The sequence below is a fragment of the Mustela nivalis genome (genome assembly GCF_964662115.1).
Source record: "Mustela nivalis genome assembly, chromosome: 3".
In the NCBI taxonomy this organism is placed as follows: domain Eukaryota; kingdom Metazoa; phylum Chordata; class Mammalia; order Carnivora; family Mustelidae; genus Mustela; species Mustela nivalis.
This window is the reverse complement of record NC_139022.1, coordinates 106,051,612-106,071,733: the sequence shown is the minus strand read 5'-3', so window position 1 is coordinate 106,071,733 and position 20,122 is coordinate 106,051,612. Positions and strand designations below refer to the sequence as shown.

The 20,122-nt window shown below is 40.3% G+C and overlaps 1 protein-coding gene and 1 pseudogene across 8 annotated transcripts in view; one reads left to right on the top strand and one right to left on the bottom strand.

The window, feature by feature from the left end:
- KLHL3 (kelch like family member 3) overlaps positions 1-20,122 on the bottom strand; it is a 293,373-nt gene that overhangs the window by 224,136 nt on the left and 49,115 nt on the right. The window lies entirely within an intron of this gene.
- LOC309860883 (glyceraldehyde-3-phosphate dehydrogenase pseudogene) lies at positions 8,522-9,376 on the top strand (annotated as a pseudogene). The gene has a single exon. The product of its transcript is annotated as a glyceraldehyde-3-phosphate dehydrogenase pseudogene (transcript).

Here is a 20,122-nt window from a genome sequence, read left to right as displayed (position 1 = left end):
ACAACTATGTGTTTTTAATTATCTACACTATATGTTTTAAAGATCTTGTACTTTTAAAAAAACAAAGCAAAGCTCACCACTCGACCTTCCCAAGGTGGCCCTTCTACTCCAGTTGAGACAGTCATTTATTTTTTCCACAACATATGGTCACTGCAGTCTCTGGGCCTTTGCCCTTCATCTCTTCCTCTGGTCTGGAAAGCAACCAGTTTTGACCCATAATTTCCTTCATCCAAGACTCACCTTCCCTACAGAGCCTTTGCTTGGCAGGCCTGACTCACACTGTGTCTCCAGTCCTTGGGCCCGTTCAGCATGTACCTGTATACAAAGACATCTATTCCTGATGCCCACCCACCCCTTCTCCATTTCTATGCACAGTACGATGCTTCCAGGCTGCCAGCCTGTCCCCAACAAAACTGGGAGCACCTCAGCCATATACTCAGGCCCTTACATCTCGACTCTCACTGAGTGACCAGCACAGGGCCATATCAACTTGATGAGTAAAGGTAAGTTTACTGACTTTCTATCAGCTAGATAAAAACCAACCTTAAGAATTTACCCAAATTCCTCAAATCATTATATATAACAGGAATGAGGGGTGCCTGGGTGGCTCAGTCAATTAAGTGGCTCCTTCACTCAGGTCATGATCTCAGGGTCCTGGGATGAAGCCCGGAGCTGGACTCTCTGCAGCGGGGAGTTGCTTCTCCCTCACCCTCTGCCTCTCTCTCTCTCTCAAATAAATAATTAAAAAGATGATAGATAGATAGATAGATAGATAGATATAAAAACAGGATTGAGAATCCCTTTGTCCTATGAATCTTGCCAGAGTGAAGAAAGTGAAGATTAATAACCAAGAAAATATGTATTATTTATTCAAGAAAAACAAGAAAATATGTATTATTTATTCATCTTCTCGTGCGTTCACATACAGCATCTGTTTCCTCACAAATTTCCAAACAGGATCACACGGGCATCTTACTGGCTCACATCCATAACAGGATAGCCCGCCTACCTACTGCAACTGACATTGTTAATCACTGTACCAAGTCTGTCACTGTGTGATTTAACTGTTTTATCTTGGATAATCAACATAACGCTAGGAGAAAACTCTCTGCTGCTTTTCTTTTCTTTCTTATTAACATACAATGTATTATTTGCTTCAGGGGTCCAGGTCTGTGAATCATCAGTCTTTTTTTTTTTTTTCTTTTACAGATTTTTTTTTTTTAAGATTTTATTTATTTATTTGACAGAGAGAGATCACAAGTAGGCAGAGAGGCAGGCAGAGAGAGAGGAGGAAGCAGGCTCCCTGCTGGGCAGAGAGCCCGATGTGGGACTCGATCCCAGGACCCTGAGATCATGACCTGAGCCGAAGGCAGCGGCTTAACCCACTGAGCCACCCAGGCGCCCGTGAATCATCAGTCTTAACACAATTCACAGCACTCACCATAGCACATACCCTCCCCAATGTCCATCACCCAGCCACCATATCTCTCCCCCCACACGCCCAAGCAGCCCTCAGTTTGTTTCCTGAGATTAAGAGTCTTTTACAATGTGTCTCCCTCCTTATCCCATCTTGTTTCATTTTTTTCCCTCCCTATCCGCCATGACCCCCTATCCTGCCTCTAAAATTCTTCATATCAGACAGATCCTATGCTAATTGTCTTTCCCTGACTGACTTATTTCACTCAACATAACACCCTCTAATTCCATCCATGTTGTTGCAAATGGCAAGATTTCGTTTTTTGATGGCTGCATACTATTCCTGTGTGTGTGTGTATGTGTGTGTGTGTGTGTGTACACACCACATCTTCTTTATCCATTCATCTGTTGATGGACATCTAGGTTCTTTTCTAACCATACACAGGCATAGAGTGCATGGTTGGACCTTCATGGAATATATGACAGCCCCTTTCTGGCTCAATTTCCCAATCAACAGAATGACAACTATGCTCCTACACTGTGCAGATCTTGTCTTATGAAATGAGACAGGGCCCTAAACAAGACTCTCTCTTGATGTAAGGGTAGTGGAGAAGAATAGCATCCTATGCAGTTCACACTTAGGAAAGTCTTCCAGAAAATCTTGCAGAGCAGAGAAAGGAGACAGATCATTTTCAGCTTTCCCAAAGCCTTCCAGATTTATCCTGAAGGCCTTCAGGTGGCTTCATCAGACACCTTCAGAACAGCACCAGGGAAAGTGTCCCCACTCCTCTAAGAGTATAGGACATTTGTCCTTGAAATCCAACCACCCAGTTGTGAGGAAGCTCAAGACACAAGGAGAAGCCACATCAAAGTGTTTTGGCCTTAGCTAAACCCCAGCTGACAGTCACTGTCAACAGGAAAGGAGGAGAAGAGGAGTGTCTCTGTGTCCCACCCACGCTTGCAGGTGGTGTGGGGGGTAGTCAAGGATTTATGGCCCAAGGCTGCCCACCAAAGTGAATACAGCTCTCCACTTTCTCTGTCAGCCTGGACCAGGCAACCTACTCTGACCCTTTTACCTTTGTATACTAAGAGGAAGGATTGGCCACGGTCAATGGCCTTCAGTGAGCCTACTTCCACAACACAGAACCAAAATGTGACCAGAACCAGAACCAGACCAGACCAGAACCAGTGATCTCACATAAAGTGGTAGCCCATGTCACCTACTTCAGAAGCTAGAACAAAATAGGTTGAGGGCCTTTGAATGTTGGAAAACTTCCTTGCAAGTCCATCAAGAAGATTCACATAAGAAAGTTGTATACATTAGTTGACCAAGAAAAACCATGTTGTTAGAAAGGAAGGCATGGGGGCAGTGGCTGGCTCAGTAAAGCATGCAACTCTTGATCTCAGAGTTATAAGTTCAATTCCCACTTTGGAAAACCCCCTAAAATTTTGAAAGAGAAAAAGGAAGGCCCTAGAGAAAAATAGCCCAAATGTCTTTTCACCATTACTTAATTAATTAATTAATTCCAAATAGCATCAGCATTCATGATTACTCAAAACTACATAATAATTCATCAAGTAGATATACAATATTTTTACTAATCATTTCAGTAGTTAGATGTTTAGATTGCATCAGTTTTCCATATTATAAATGCACTGTAATAAAATGACATTGTGATAAAACTTTGATTGTATTTTGGATTATTTCTTTATGACAGTTCCTAAAAGTGGATATGTCAGGTCAAAGGTTAGAAACATTTTTACTGTGCCTGATATTTTATAAATCAATTATTTTTTTTTAAGATTTTTTTTAATTTATTTGACAGAGAGAAATCACAAGTAGATGGAGAGGCAGACAGAGAGAGAGGGGGAAGCAGGCTCCCTGCTGAGCAGAGAGCCCAACGCGGGACTCGATCCCAGGACCCTGAGATCATGACCCGAGCCGAAGGCAGCGGCCCAACCCACTGAGCCACCCAGGCACCCCTATAAATCAATTATTAATTCTTTAGTATCTTTTGGCTCTAGGGTATTGGAATTCTACTAGTAAGAAATGGAATCCCCTTCTGTTTAAACATTTTTTAAGGCAGACAGATGAGTAAAAAATAGCCAGGTGGGGGGTGCCTGGGTGGCTCAGTGGGTTAAGCGGGGGGTGCCTGGGTAGCTCAGTGGGTTAAGCCTCTGCCTTCAGCTCAGGTCATGATCTCAGGGTCCTGAGATCGAGTCCCACATCGTGCTCTCTGCTCAGCGGGGAGCCTGCTTCCTCCTCTCTCTCTCTGCCTGCCTCTCTGCCTACTTGTGATCTCTGTCTGTCAAATAAATAAAATCTTAAAAAAAAAAAAAAGAAAGAAATAGCCAGGTGGTGGGTATTAAGGAGGGCACGTATTGCATGGAGCACTGGGTGTGGTGCAAAAACAATGAATACTATTATGCTGAAAAGAAATTTAAAAATTTAAAAAAAAATAGTCAAGAAAGCACACTCTGGAATAGGACTGCCTGGGTTCAAATCCCAGTCCTATCACTTGTTTGCTCTGTAAACATAAACAAGTTACGGAATCCTTCTGAGACAATGTACATAGAGCATTGGATCTGGCACAAAGTAAAAGCTCAAAAATGCTAATCACTCTTGTTGTCTTTAGATTAGTAAAAAGAAGATGAATCCTAATTCAAAAAGCCAAGAATTATCCTCAAATAACAGAGTAAGAATACATAAAAAACAAATGACAAAAAAAATATTTTTACCTAGATTATAAGTGAGCAGGTTCATTTACTGTGAATATTATCTACATCATTGTGGTTATTACATATAAATAAAAATAAATACCATCTTAATGAGTGCTTATTCTCTTTAAAAGCTTGGGGCACCTGGGTGGCTCAGTGGGTTAAAGCCTCTGCCTTCAGTTCAGGTCATGATCCCAGGGTCCTGGGATGGAGCCCCACATTGCGTCCCACATCGAGCCCCACCTCGAGCCCCACAACAGTCTCTCTGCTCAGCAGGGAGCCTGCTTCCTCCTCTTTCTCTCTGCCTGCTTCTCTGCCTACTTGTGATCTCTCTCTCTGTCAAATAAATAAAATCTTTAAAAAAAAAAAAAAGCTTTACATACACTGTCCCATTTAAGACTCACAACAACTCTGTATGGTGGTAATAATAATAACAACAGCTAATACTTTCCAATTGCTTACTATGCATGATTCTAGGTAATAACATTAATCCTTATACACTTGTGAAAAGGGACTTCTCATTTTACTATTATTCTCATTTTACAGACAATGTAATCTAGGCACACAATGGTTAAATAACCTGTCCAAAGTTATAGAGTTAATAAGGTAGATATCACTGTGCCCATTTTATAGATAAGAAAACTAAGGCTTACAATAATTACCTATAAAAGTAAGTAACTAGGCCAGGCTTTGAACCAATATTTATCAGACCCTCAAGTCACAAGCTCTTACTTTACCACTCTGCTCCCTTTTATATGGATTTACTTATACAGAGAATGCCCTGCACAAGAGAACAAATGTTTAAGGCTGGCTTCCCTCATTCCCGCCTTCTTTTGCCTTCAGCTATGGCAAACTGAGAATGGTCTCATTTGAACATTGCCTCTGAGAATATAATTGGGAAGACAACCCTCATGCAAAAACCCATACAATGAAACCTGTCCTTTAAGTGGATTCTTCCCCTCTCCTGACACAACATCTGCTGCATCCCTGAGAGTTTCTTTTTTTTTTTTTTTAAGATTTTATTTATTTATTTGACAGACAGAGATCACAAGTAGGCAGAGAGGCAGGCAGAGAGAGAAGAAGGCAGAGAGAAAGGAAGCAGGCTCCCCAAGGAGCAGAGAGCCGATGCGGGGCTCAATCCCAGGACTCTGGGATCATGACCTGAGCCGAAGGCAGAGGCCCCAACCCACTGAGCCATCCAGGCACCCCTCCCTGAGAGTTTCTAATGTCTACCTTTCAGATACTTGGCAATTCCTAGTGATGTACTTTTGGCAAAGCTGCTTCAAAATATTTCTGTTGGGGTGCCTGGGTGGCTCAGTCATTGAACGTCCTTTGGCTTAGGTCATGATCCCAGGGTCCCAGCCCACATTGGGCTCCCTGCTCAGTGGGGAATCTGCTTCTCCCTCTCCCTCTCCCCCTCTCCACTTCTGTTCCCTCTCTCACTATCTCTGTCAAATAATTAATTAATTAATCATCTAATTAGCTAATTAGCTTATTGACTAATTTATTTCTGGAGTGGGTCTAGAGAGGTCTCCTGTTTCCCTCTGCCTCAGAGAACCCTCAAAATTCTCACCACTGGGAGAAATAAAGCTGCTTCAAAAACCTTTCAAAACACCTGGAAAATACATTTGCAGAGGGGCTGAATCCACAGGAAGAAAGCTGGATTAAAGTCCAAACTCTTGAATGAACTAATTGTTTAATCATGAACAGATTATTTCCCTTCCCTGTGCCTCAGTTTCCTCTTCTGTAATGAGAAGTTGGATTAGCTGGTTTTCCAGGGCCAGTAGGGCTCTGATTCAAGGAAGAAGACAACAGTGAGTTTGGAGTCTATAGCAGTGAAATCCCAGGAGGGCAAGAGTTGTACTAAAGCCCAAAGCTCAGAACAGATTTGCAACCATTAAACAAGACCTGCCAGGGTTGGATTAACTTCCACAGTAGGGGAAGTGCCCTGGGATTCGGATTTAAGAACGTGAGTCCTTTGAGAAATTATTTTATGTGGAGTTGAAGGATTCGGTGGAGTGAGAAATGTAGGCAGTGGTAAAGGAATAAATCCTGTTCACCTTTGCAGAGCAGAGCAAAGCAGCATCCAAATCCTTTTCCCATTTTTTTCCCCTATGCTAAAGACAGGAGCAAAGACAGGATCCTGCTGCCACCTTGTGGCACACTAGGCAGTTGAGAAAGAAGGGTTTACTTGATCTGGGTCCCCCAGTCTAAATGCCCCTCAGGAAAGCACATCCTCCTCCTCCAATACAATTACACAGAGCTTGATAACTCACAAAACACTTTCAACCCTATTATCTCATTTCATTCTCTCAACAACTATGTGGTGGGAAGGAGGTAAAGCTCCATTTTACGACAGAAGAAATTACATCACTTGCCTACAGTCACACAGTCACTAACAGGTAGTCAGAATTTGAACCCACATCTCCTGACTCTAAATCAGGTGATTTGTTGAATCCATTGTGCAGGGTGGAGATGAAACAGGTTTAGATATGCTCTCTCTAGGATTAGGAAATGAGAGAAGGAGGCTTACGAAGAGGAAAGGAATGGATCCCATTCAAGGGAGCCACAACACCCAGAAATCCACAAAAACTACTTCTTCAAGTGTTGTTCTGTTCCTGCATTAGAGATCATAATATTGGTGGCTCAGTTCAATTTTTTTTTTAAGTTTGACAGGGAAGTGCAACTGGCTCACTCCATAATCGTGTCATGCTCACTGAAACCTGAAGGGCAAAGCTGGGGTTGTAAGGTTTAACTGGCATATAGGTGTAGCCTCAAATTAATCTGAGACTTCCCAGTTTCTCCAAGGCAACCGTAACTTCTTTGATATAGAATTGCAAAGCCCAGTGCCACAACTTCCCACCACCATAAGTATTCTTTTAGTTTCACTCATTCATTCACTAAGTGAGTAGACCACATTCACTAAATGAAAAGGACATTTTCATGAAAAAGACAATCAAACCCTTTGATTAAAACTTTGTTGCCTAGTGGTGAAAAGAAGGAAAGAACATAATTACAAATGCATGTAAATATTAAGTGTGTGAGGAGTGCCTGGGTGACTCAGTCAGTTAATTGTCTGACTCTTGGTTTTGGCCAAGGTCACATCATGATCCCTTGGGTCCTAGGATCAAGCCTGGCGTCCAGCTCCACCACTCACTGGGGAGTCCTCTTGAAAATTATGGCCACTTGCCTCTCCCTCACCTCATTCAAATAAATGAATCTTTAAAAAAAAATAAAAGATTTTTGTGAGAGTCAAGTGATATAAATGTATGCAAAGCACCTGGCTTTGTGCCTGACATACAGTAAAGACTTAATAAACAGCCACTGATATTCCTTATCTCTGTGCTTTTTATATTTCCTTTGCCAGACATTACCTTCACCTTCTCAAGCTCTTTTACCCGTTTCTCCTTTAGAGCCATCACAAAAGTCTCTTTTCTTGAGTGCCACAGGTTATGCCAGTTGTTTCCCAGTGAGTGCTCAAAACTTTTGTTCACATCTCCTTTACTGTATTTATGTGACACCAATTTGTGTTTGTTTGTAAGTCTGTCTTTCAGGTCTGAGAGACTCCAGAGGACAGAAGCTAGGTCTTACTCATTCTGCCCTAGCACCTAACATAGTATATGACTCAGTACCTGAAATTACTGTTGAACAAAAATTTCTATTTAAGTTGAACCTTAAGTCACCAAATAGCAATTAAAGTATATCTTTGGATGGCCTTTTGAATGTGAATACTAACTTATTAATGTTGTACATGAAAAATGGGGCACCTTGGTGGCTCAGTTGGTTGAACAACTGCTTTCAGCTCAGGTCATGATGCTGGAGTCCCAGGATCGAGTCCTGCATCCAGCTCCCTGCTCAGCAGGGAGTCTGCTTCTCCCTCTGACCCTCTCTCCTCTCATGCTCTCTCTCTCTCTCTCTCAAGTAAATAAATAAAATATTTTTTTTTAAATGTTGTACATGAAATTATTGGAACTCACAAGGAATGATTATCAAGGATTAACCCCTAATATGAACTGACTAGACCAAAATGGGTCAAAATTTCATTACAGGAGGCTGGGGATGGATGCATGGGTAAATGAAAGGATCCTGGAACCCAGGTGGAAGCTCAGGAAATGGGTACAGGACTTCCTTGGGTAGCCAGGGACACTTTGGGAGTATTCAGTGGGGAAGTGAAAGGAATCACATTAAGAGTGGATAAGAGAGGCTCTCTGCTCCCCTTTGTTCAATAGACAACCACATCTTCTGGTGCAATGCCAGCCACATACCTGAGACACAGTGGTGGAGGTTGCAGTAAAGGGATTTGACTGTACTGGGCACCAGGGCTAGTTTTAACTCTGGCAAATTGGGTACTTTCACCATCAATGGCCCATTCACTGTCATCAGCTGCATGGTCTACATGTTCCAGGATGATTCCATCCACATAAAATTCAATGGCACAGTCAAGGCTGAGAACAGGAAACCTGTCATCAATGGAAAGCCCATCCTGATCTTCTAGGAGCAAGATCCCACCAACATCAAATGGGGTGATGCTCATCCCAAGTATGTTGTGGAGTCCACTGGGGTCTTCACCACCATGGAGAAGATGGGACTCACTTGAAGGATGGGGCTAGGAGTGTTATCATTTTTGCCCCTTCTGCTGGTGCCTCCATGTCTGTGATGGGCATGAACCATGAGAAGTAAGACAACTCCCTCAAGATTATTAGCAATGCCTCACCAACTGCTTGGCCCCTCTGGCCAAGGTCATTCAGGAAAACTCTGGCACCATGGAGGAACTCATAACCACAGTCCAAGTTATCAAAGTCACCCAGAAGACCATAGATTGTCCCTCTGGGAAGCTGTATGATGTCTGAGGAACTGCCCGGAACATCATTCCTGCTTCTACTGGTGCAGCTAAGCCTGGAGCAAAGGTCATCTCTGAACTGGGAAGTTCACTGGTATGGCCTTCCGTGTCCCACCCTAACCTTGTTATCATGGATCTGACCTGCCACCTAGATGAAGCTGCCAGATACAATGACATCAAGAAGGTGGTGAAGCAAGGATTGGAGTGCCCCCTTAAGGGCACCTTGGGCTACACAGAGGACCAGGTTGTCTCCTGCAACTTTAACATGCTTCCACTTTTGATGCTGGAGCTGGCATTACTCTCAATGATTACTCTGTCATGCTCATTTCCTGGTATGACAATGAATTTCACTACAGCAACCAGGCGGTAGACCTTGTGGTCCACATGGTCTCCAAGGAGTAAGAGCCCCCCAGACCACCAGACTCAGTGAGAACAGGAAGAAGAGAGAGGCCCTCAGCTTCTGGGGAGTTCTTGCTCCAGTCTGTTCCCTAACACACCGAGAATCTCCCAGCATCTACCCAGTTTCTATTCCAGACATCCTGAAGAAGGGGAGGGGTTTGAAGTATCCTACCTTGTCATGTACCATCAATAAAATATACTGCACCCAGAAAAAAAAAAAAGTGGATAAGAGAGATTTAAGGTTGGAAAAAAAGGAAGATAAAAGACAAACATCACAATTTTTCCATTAAGGAAGGTAATATAACCTATCATATAGGCGGTCATCATGTACTCTAAAAGGGTCAGTCTAGTTTAGAGATTTCTGCCTGCTCATGATGAAACCATTCTTTACCTGCTAAGAAGCAATTTTATCTTTCATCACAACAGAAAAAGAGGTCTCAAGATCCTTTTAAGGTGCCATTATTCCTTCAAATATTTTTCTGGTATCACTGCCCTTCCCCAGCTCCAATTACATGATACTGTCCCACAGCTTACTGATGCTCTATTCATTGTTTTGCTTTGCTTTTTTTTTTTCCAGTCTTTTTTCTTTGTGTTTTATTTTGGAAAGCTTCTATTGTTATGCCTTCAACTGTCCAATCTGTTCTTCTACTGTGTCTAATCTATTAATTCCATCCAACATATTTCTCATCTCAAATATTTTTAATTCCTACATTTGGGTCTTTTTTTAATATCTTCTATTTTTCCTCCTTATTATGCTCATCTTTTCTTCTACCTCTTTAGCAACTGAAGTATATTTATAATAGCTGTTTTATTATCTTTGTCTACTAATTCTATGCTCTCATCTCTGGATTCTGTTTCTATTAATGGAATTTTATCCATGTTATGAATATATGATCTTGTTTCTTTGCATGCCCTACAATTTTTCATTAGAAGTCAGACATTATACTATTCCCCTTCCTTTAAAGATTACACTCGCGTGCTGTGAAGTATGTAAGCCTGACGATTCACAGACCTATACCCCAGGGGCAAATAATGCGTTACATATTAATAAAAAAATAAAAAAGAGAGATCACACTTGTGTGATACCTGTTGTCCAATATCTATAACATTGTTTTATATTTCTTGTTGGGTTTTTGTTCATTTAAGGTGAGAAGTATATTTTCATCCTGAAACTCTGTCATGGCTGGAATTGGAAGGCTTTGCAACCCTAAATAAATTGATGCATTAGTCATCAATGACTACTAACATCACAATAAATTAGATAATCAGAAATCATGTGCCTCCTGATGATACATCATTTATGAAGTGGCTTTGCAAAAAAAAAAAAAAAAGGATGTATCAAATTTGACTCTGATCAAGTCTGTAAATGTAACTACCAATTCATAGGACATACAGAGGACAGAGGAACATATTAAAACTACACCACAATGATACAAGCAACAAAATCAAAATTGCAGGAAACTCTGTAGAATAAACAACCAGTTTTCTTCAACAATTTAAATTACAAGAAAACTTAAAAGGTGGAAAGAAAGCTATAGGTCAAAGAGACTTAAGATATATCAATGTATTGTAATGTATGGACCTTACGCAGCTCTTGATTCAAGCAAATAAACTCTAAGAAAAATTTGGGACATTTATGAAACAACTGGAAATTCATATTCAAACCGAACAAGCTAGTTGATGGTATTACAGAATCACTTTTAATTTTAGGAGCAATAATGGTATTCTTATTTTTTTATTATTATTTTCTCTTCTAGAAAAACATTCTGGCATATTTAGAGATGAAATAATATGATGTTTAATAAGACTGGTTGCATATAAGTAATCATAGAAGCTGATACATACATTTGAAATTTTCTATTATAAAAGAATTTTAAAAGTATTCAAGAGCTATAAAATTAAGGGATGAACTTTAAATTTGGCTCTGACATCATCCTGCTCTGTACCTACAGACTACTTACTTCTCTCTAGGCTTCAGCTCTCTTTATAAAATATGACCTATAGAAGCCATCCCAATATACTTTCCATTATATCCACTTACGATCTATGCGATAGGGTAAAGTTACTCAATCTTTTTAAGCTTCAGTTTCCTTGTCTTTTTTTTTTAAGATTTTATTTATTTGACAGAGAGAGAAATCACAAGTAGGCAGAGAGGCAGGCAGAGAGAGGGAGAAGCAGGCTCCCCACTGAGCAGAGAACCCGATGCGGGGCTCAATACGGGGTTCGATCCCAGGACCCTGAGATCATGACCCGAGCTGAAGGCAGAGGCTTCATCCACTGGGTCAACCCAGGCACCCCAGTTTCCTTATTTTTAAAAGGCAACGAAAGTAGTAGCAAATTTTTAGGGTTACTATGTGGGTTAAATTAGGTAATGTACATTAAAGCCCTCATCATAGTGCCTGGTACAAAGAAAGCACTCAGTAATTATCATTTATTATTATTATTATTATTACCATTACTACTATTACTATCTATTATTAATCTTGCTGCATCTAAGAGATACTACTGATTAAGTCCTGTACATTTGTTTAAATTACTCTATATTTTATTCTCTTATCCCTTTCTTCTCCATATCTTCTTTCTCAAAGTTCTCCTCTAAAATTCTATGGAAAAATGCGCCCAATGGCACAAGCCAGGAGAGAAACTTGGCTCTCCTTCCCAGGGAGAGTCACCGCCATGGGTCTGGAAAAACGGAGGTGCCACTTTCATCATATTCAGAATATAGTACGCAGCTGCTCTTCTGGTATGCCACACATCCTGAGGTTGCTCGCAAGGGCTAAAAACAGAGCTCAGACCATCAGCCCATTGCAGCCAAGATCATTCTTTTTCAAGGTGGCCCCATTTCAAATAAAATGGGCACTTTATATGTATCCCTTTTCTAACTAAGAGTTGGTCTTCCCTCTCAGTCTGTGGCCTACTTGAGGACAAGGACTGTGTCTTGTTTATCTTTAGAGCTTATGCTCCTAGAAAAGTATCTGGGACAGAGCAGGTACTCAGTTCTTCCTGCATAAAGAAATTACTTGTCTATTCTTCTGTTTTATTTGGAGTGGGGTGACAACGGGAAAGGAAGATGGATAGACATGCAGAAAACCAATACTGGATGGATCTAACAGTCTTTATCAGGGAATACAAACTTGTTCCCAACTTCCAATTCATTTCTTCTCTTTATTTCCCACTACTCATCTTTTCAAAACTTTCCTCCACTCCCATGAACTACTTATAGTTCCCAAATACATGCCAAATATTCTTCCTTCTGAGCATGTGTTCAAATTATTCTCTCCATCTATTAATATCCCTCCCCCAACCCCCTTACCTTCACTCTTAACATGTACATCCTTCAAGACTTGGTTTCAGCATCCCCTCTTCCATGAAGCTTTTCTCAAACACTATAGCTGAAAGGTACACTTCTTCACTTCCTTTAACACTTCACATTTAGGGCACCTGGGTGGCTCAGTTGATTGAGCAACTGCCTTCAGCTCAGGTCATGATCCTGGAGTCCCAGGATTTGAGTCCCACATATGACTCCCTGCTCAGCAGGGGATCTGCTTCTCCCTCTGACCTTCCCCCTCTCATGCTCCCTCTCTCTCATTTTCTCTCTCTCTCAAATAAATAAATAAAATCTTTAAAAACAAAACCACTTTACATTTAGCTTGAGGGATGCATAATATTCTCTCATATGCTGTGCTTGGTTGTACAGGTTTTGCAACTTTTACAAAGTTGAGGGCAAGGATATTTGAATTTCTTTGGCATCCAAAATAGTGCTTTGTATACACCAGGCATCTAATGAGTGTGCAATTATTGGCTAAACCTTGCAGAATAAGAAGTATAATCATTCAACCAAATTTAAAATAGAACATAAGTAAGCCTTTAAAAGTGTGTTTTAGGGGCGCCTGGGTGGCTCAGTGGGTTAGGCATCTGCCTTTGGCTTGGGTCACGGTCTCAGGGTCCTGGGATTGAGCCCCGCATAGGGCTCCCTGCTCAGCGGGGAGCCTGCTTCCCCCTCTATCTCTGCCTGCTGTTCTGCTTACTTGTGACCTCTCTCTGTGTCAAATAAATAAATAAAATCTTTTTAAAAAATAAAAATAAAAAATAAAACTGTGTTTTACCTGTAAGATTTTTTCCCTTAAAAAGTTAACATATTGTTTTGAAGTTTTGCTATTATTATTTTTTATTAGACAATATCTCCTACTCCTAGAAACCTAAGGAAAAACTGCCATGAGGCATATATGTTTTTTAATAAAAAGAAATCAAGAGAAAAATTAACAATACTAAAAAACAATAATTTGACATTTTCTTCAAATTTCAGGGTAAGACAGACTGGGGTACTTTAAAAAAAAAAAGAAAGAAAGAAAAGAAAAACAAGATCAGGAATCACTAGACAATTGGGGGTGCCTGGGTGGCTCAGTGGGTTAAAGCCTCTGTCTTCAGCTCAGGTCATGATCCCAGGGCCCTGGGTTCAAGACCCACATCGGGCTCTCTTCTCAGCAGGGAGCCTACTTCCTCCTCTCTCTGACTGCCTCTCTGCCTACTTGTAATCTCTGTCTGTCAAATAAATAAATAAAATCTTTTAAAATTAAAAAAAAATCACTAGACAACTGTATAATCTTTTTTCAAATATCCCCCCAACTACTTCTCAGAAGACTTATAGGACACAAAGGAGAGGGAAGTGTTGAGAGACTATAAAATAGTAAATAACTTCAGGCTACTATACTTATCAAAGGTAAGGGTGAGGAGAGAAGTAAATCTCATTTCTCAAAATTAAAGATGAGCTGAGGTTTCCTTGCCGCTTGGATAACTGCCTCATCTTTTCTTCTAGATGATACACACTAGCACTGTCATTGTATATTTACCACTTTGTGGCCCTTTCCTCTTCTTCATCAATCTTCTAGATCAAAGATTGAGATATATAAACCAATGACATCTCCCACCACCCACCACCCCATCCCCAGCAAACAAGTTCAATGGGGCCTTACCCATGCCACTTCTTAAAATTTATCATATTTTATTGCTGGAATGCACTTAGATCATCTAGTGCAACTTTTCCATTTTACCCATGAGGAGTAAAGTCTAGAGTGAATTATTTGTTCCAGGTCACCCAGCTAGTGTCAATCCCCATAAAAGAATTTCCTTAATACCCAGTTCTCAACATTACACCCAACAAATGTCTGGACACACAGACCCATTAACAAATATTTTCTTGGGGCACCTGGGTGGCTCAGTCAGTTAAGTATCTACCTTCAGCTTGGGTCATGATCCCAGGGTGCTGGGATCAAGCCCCACATCGGGTTCCCTGCTCAGCGGGAGGCCGGCTTCTCCCTCTCCCTCTCCCCCTGCCTATGTTTCCTCTCTCACTGTGTCTCTCTGTCAAATAAGTAAATAAAATCTTTAAAATATAAATATTTTTTCTTGAAGTGTAATGAATTTCTTCTTCTTTGACAGAACTTCCTGGTCACTCTGCAGAATGTGGAAGGAAGAGGTTAAAGTGCTCTTCTGAATGCTATGGTTTAGAAGGCAGTGTGGTGTGGTCTCTGGAGTAGGTTTCTTGGTTCTGATCTGGGCTCTGCCACTGCCCATCTGTATGACCTTGAGGAAATTGCTTTACATTTCTTAGACTCAGCTTCCTCATTCTTTTTTTTTTAATTTTTTATAAACATATATTTTTATCCCCAGGGGTACAGGTCTGTGAATCGCCAGGTTTACACACTTCACAGCACTCACCGTAGCACATACCCTCCCCAATGTCCATAACCCTACCGCCTTCTCCCAAACCTCCTCCCCCCCAGCTTCCTCATTCTTAAAATGAAGGTAATCACAGAAACCACCTCAAAGGTTGTTTATTCAGTAACACTGATTCAACACTTGCTCTTAAGCAGGTGTGCCATGTTAGATGCTGGGGATACAACAACAGACAAGAAATAAAAGAGCGTACCCCAAGGAGCTAATATTCTATTAGGATTAAAGGATATATCCAAATAAAATGTCCGGTACAAAGTCTGGCACCTGAGAAATGTTCCAGAAATGCTACTTGTTGTTATCATTATTATTAAAAATGTATTGTAATATACACATTTAAAAAGCAAATCAGCAAATAAATCTTACAAACTGAAAGCTCCAAGCAAGATTTGAGGGTATAAAACAGCTCACATGGCAGCATTTCACAAGGACAGATAGTATCACCATGGCAATATTTTTCTGAGTTCTTTAAGAACACTTGCTGGATGCTGTGGAAGGTTTAGGCATGGTCTGTTGAAAACACTGTGTAAACAGCATCATATAAAGAGTGGGGAAATACTCTCCAGTTTATGTCCAAAAAAGATAGCTTCCTCTATAGAATCATTTGATAGAATTTAGTGTACAAAATCTTAAATTAAGAAACACAAATTACGGGATAATTACTTGTATTACAATGCAAGTCATCTTTTCTTTGCAGTGTCCAGCTTTCCTAACATATTAAAAAAGTGATGTACCACATGATTAACAGGCACATGAGAAGATACTCAACACACATTCTTAGTGATTAGGGAAATACAAATCAAAACCAAAACGAGGTACCACTTCACACCTACTAGGGTGGCAAATAATTTTTTATATGGAAAATAACAAGGTTAGAGAGAAGATGGAGAAATTGAAACCCTCATATATTGCTAAAGGCACATAAAATAGCTGAATCTTTGTGGAAAACAGTTTGGCAGTTCTTCAAATGCTAAACACAGAATTACCGTACAAGGCTGCAATTCTGCTTCCAGATATAAACCAAAAGGAACTGAAAACAGGTACTTCAACAAGTGAGATGTACATGTATGATCATGGCAACACTATTCACAGTAGCCAAAGGTGGAAACATCTATTAATGGGTGGCCCGATGTCCATTAATAGGTGAATGATAAAGAAGATGTGTTATATACATATAACATAGTATTATCCAGCCATAAGAAGAAATGGATTACTAATATATGCTACAACATGGATAGATCTCCAATATGTTATACTAAGAAGCCAGATACAAAAGGTCACACATACTGTAAGAGTGCATTTATATGAACTACGTAGAACAGATGAATGCACAGACAAAGAAAGCCGATGGGTGGAGGCCAGGAACTATGGGGAGAGCAGAATAGGGAGAAATTGATTAATAGATGAACTATTTCACTTTGGAGTGACAGAAATGTTTTAGAACTAGATAGAGATGCAGGTGTACAACACTGTGAATGTACTAAATGCCCCTGCATTGTTCACTTTATAACAGTTTTATAACCAACATTAAAATAAAAATAAAAAGGTTAGTTTTAGGTTACATGAAATTAATCTCAGTAAGTTTTTTTTTTAAGATACTTTCCACATGTCTTATAAATATATAAAAGTATATTGGGAACCTAGGTGGCTCAGTCAACTGACTCGTGATTTCAGCTCAGGTCATGATCTCAGAGTCATAAGATTGAGACCCGCAACCGGTTCCATATCCAATGTGGAGCCTACTTAAGATGATCTCTCTTTCCCTCTGCCCCTGCTTACTCTCACTCTCTTTAAGAATAAAATAAAAAATAAAAGTTTTTAAAAAGCATAAAAAAATATTATAAGTGATTAACTGTCTCAGAAACCCATGTAAATAGGGTGTCTAGTTATTCACAGTGAAGGAAGGAACAGACTGTTCTTACTAAAATCCTGGCTTCTTCCTGTTAAAGAATAATTTTTTAAGGTCAAACAATGACTGTCATATAGATATAAAATGAACATAGGTCAAAGGTTTTTACTTAACTCATTAATTTAAGACAGAGCCAGTAAGCGTTAAAAACTGGTTCAAGAGGCAAGGAGAAATACTGAAGTGTGTTTGTTAACAGAGAGAAAACTAGCTTCTTGGGCTGGAGGCTATGGGGTGACCAACTTCATCTCCACAGGACAAAATTTGATGGCTTTTCTATAATCAAGAATAGTCTGCATTACTCTTAGTTTTCTACAGCTTGACAGAGTTTTCAGCAGCTCAAACATAATGAAAGTTAAACCAGATAACTTGGAAGGATACACTAGTCAACGCCTAGCTTTCTAAAAGATACCCAGTGATTTTTTTTTTTTTCTCCACCAGATTTCACAATTTTTCCTGACATTCTTCTGGCATTCAGGGTAATTCCCTACCTTAGCAAATGACTTCTGTTTCTTGGAATTCAGGTCCTTGTCTGTATAAAACAAAAACAGGAAAAAAAAAAAAAAAAAGAAACAAAAGCAAAAACAGCTTTTTTTTTTTCAAGGAAGAATTGGCTTGGATGGCCTAAAACCTGTCTAGATCTTTGACAGCTTGATAATAACCAACTTCCAATAACCAGATGCTCCATCAGAGATTCCTATAGGTAACACAGCCCTTTAAGCCACAAGCACTCAGGATCACATCACATAAATCACTTCTCTTCTGATGGGACACACCATTACTTGATGAAGGAGACCGTATTTCTAATGAACCACTCCAGGACAATTTGCCTTTCTACACTATTACTGAAAACACAATTATACTGAATTTCCCCAGGTTCTGTCATGACCAACAAACATCATTTAATTTTTAAATAACTGACTGAAACCAGAGTGAGAAGTAGTCTGGATCTTGAAATGAAACAAGATAGGTGACCTATGTGAGAGGTCCAAAAAAAAAAAAAAAAAGACTGGTTGAGTTGAATGGCTTTAAAATTTTTCTGTCACTGGCAGGGATAAGAGGCTGTGATCACTTGCACTTAGTGTTCCGTATTACAGCAATGGTGTCTTACTTATTTAGGGATTACTGACTCAAGGAAACGAAGGATTACTAAGAATTGCACTGAGGACACACTTAGTTTACTGTAAACTCAGTATGACACTTATGCTACTTGTGACATTATGCTACTTATGACACTTGTGCTAGCTTTTCTGTAGCATTCTCCAGCTGCCCAGTATTGGGCACACAGTTGGTCCTCAATCAAAGCTTACTGTTTAATCATAAAATTAATTATGGAGAGTAGAAGTCTATACTTGTCCCAGAAATAGTCTGCTTATTTGTGATAACATCAAGTTTCTCTATTTATTAGACTAAGTTATTTTTACATTTAAGCATATTGATCAATGTAGCACAAAGAAAGCACATTCCCCCAACAGCATGTAAAACAGAAATCTTAAGCTTCCAAGAAAAAAAAAAAAATGTGCGGTTCCACATAATTTTCCATAAAGATCTACAATCTTGCACACATCTTCCACCAAAGCCAATGCCAAGATTAATATTAGATTTCTGAAATCTAACTGTAAAACTGTAATCCTGACCCAAGCAGCTGTGAGATACCTCCTGTCTTCTGGATTGAGAGAAAGGGCAGCTTGAATTTCACTGAAATGTCGCTAACAAAATTCTTTACATTCCAATTAAAAATGCGTTGCTTACCATGACACTTTGGCTTCTGCCTTGCCTTTTCCTCCTCATTTTCATTCAGATTCAATGTGTAATTATTAGTGGCTAACTCAGGGTCATGTAATTTTTGTCCTTCTCCTGGGAGGACATGCACAAGCATGCACACTCCCCAAGCGTGGTTAACTGAAAGCTGAGACTGCACCAAAAAGAGAGGAATAGGGAGACCCTTCCTCATCCCTTCCAGTTGATAGCTTAGCCTCTTTGGACACAGCTGTCATTCCAGTTTATGCCCCTCCTTGCCAGAGAGCAGGGATCTACCTCAAACAAACCCAGCTTCAAGAGGTGTTTTCGGTGAGGACATCAGGACCTGGAAAGCCGACAGACAACGTGGAAGCTGTGAGTACCTTTGACACCAAAGCTGCTGGTTGGCTGGGTTTTCTCATAGCATAGTGATCCCACAGATAAGGGAAACCAGAATTCTTTGGGTGTGGGACAGAGAATACACTCCCAATGCTTTTAATTTATAGGAAATAAGTACAGTGGCTTCCCACCTCTACTTTCAAGACCAAATACACTCACACACACACACACACACACACACACACACACACACACACAAAATCAGTTAACACTTACCTAACGTCTATTATTAAAGCACTAAACAAAATGCAGGAGGGGGTCCAAAGATACACTGTTATTTACTATTTCCTGGGTCCAAACATGCTGCTAACATGCCTGCACTTCCCAGCACCCCTATCTTTGGTCAGATGTACTTTCTGAGTGCCAAGCTGGGTGCTTGGGAGACTCGAGAAAGAACAGGCCTTTCATTTCCCTCCATGCTCTCTGGCCTGTTGCCTCTGCACAAGGGAAGCCAAGCAGAATTTGAAGAAAGATCTGTGGGAAGTGCTGCTGGTGATTTTAAGATGGGAAGTAACATGTTGCAGGAAACAATCAAGAGAAACTATACTGAAAGAGCTAGAAGGAAAGGAATTAAGCTTTGTGGGGGCAGTGGGGAAGTGAAAAGAAGAGTCACAAAAGGAGAACAGTGAAGATCTGACCTCTACCAGGGATGGCAGTGAGATTTTGGTTCAGCTTTTAGAGCGCAGCTTGGAGGGTCCAGGGTCAATGCCTAGCTACCTGTGAAGTATCCCTGGAGGGAGCTAGAATGAAATATCTATGATACGCACTATGCTAAATGCAGGGAAACCGAGACAAAATAAGCATTACTGAAGACTTATTTGATCTCTCCTTCCATCTCACAGACACAGTGAAAAACCTAAGTAAACCCAAGGAGTTCGTTTTTGAGTACTAGGTCTGCGGCTGATTTTTTTTCTCTCTCTCTCTCACTTCTCTGCGATATTTTCCAACTTTACGATAGTGAGAATGCATTT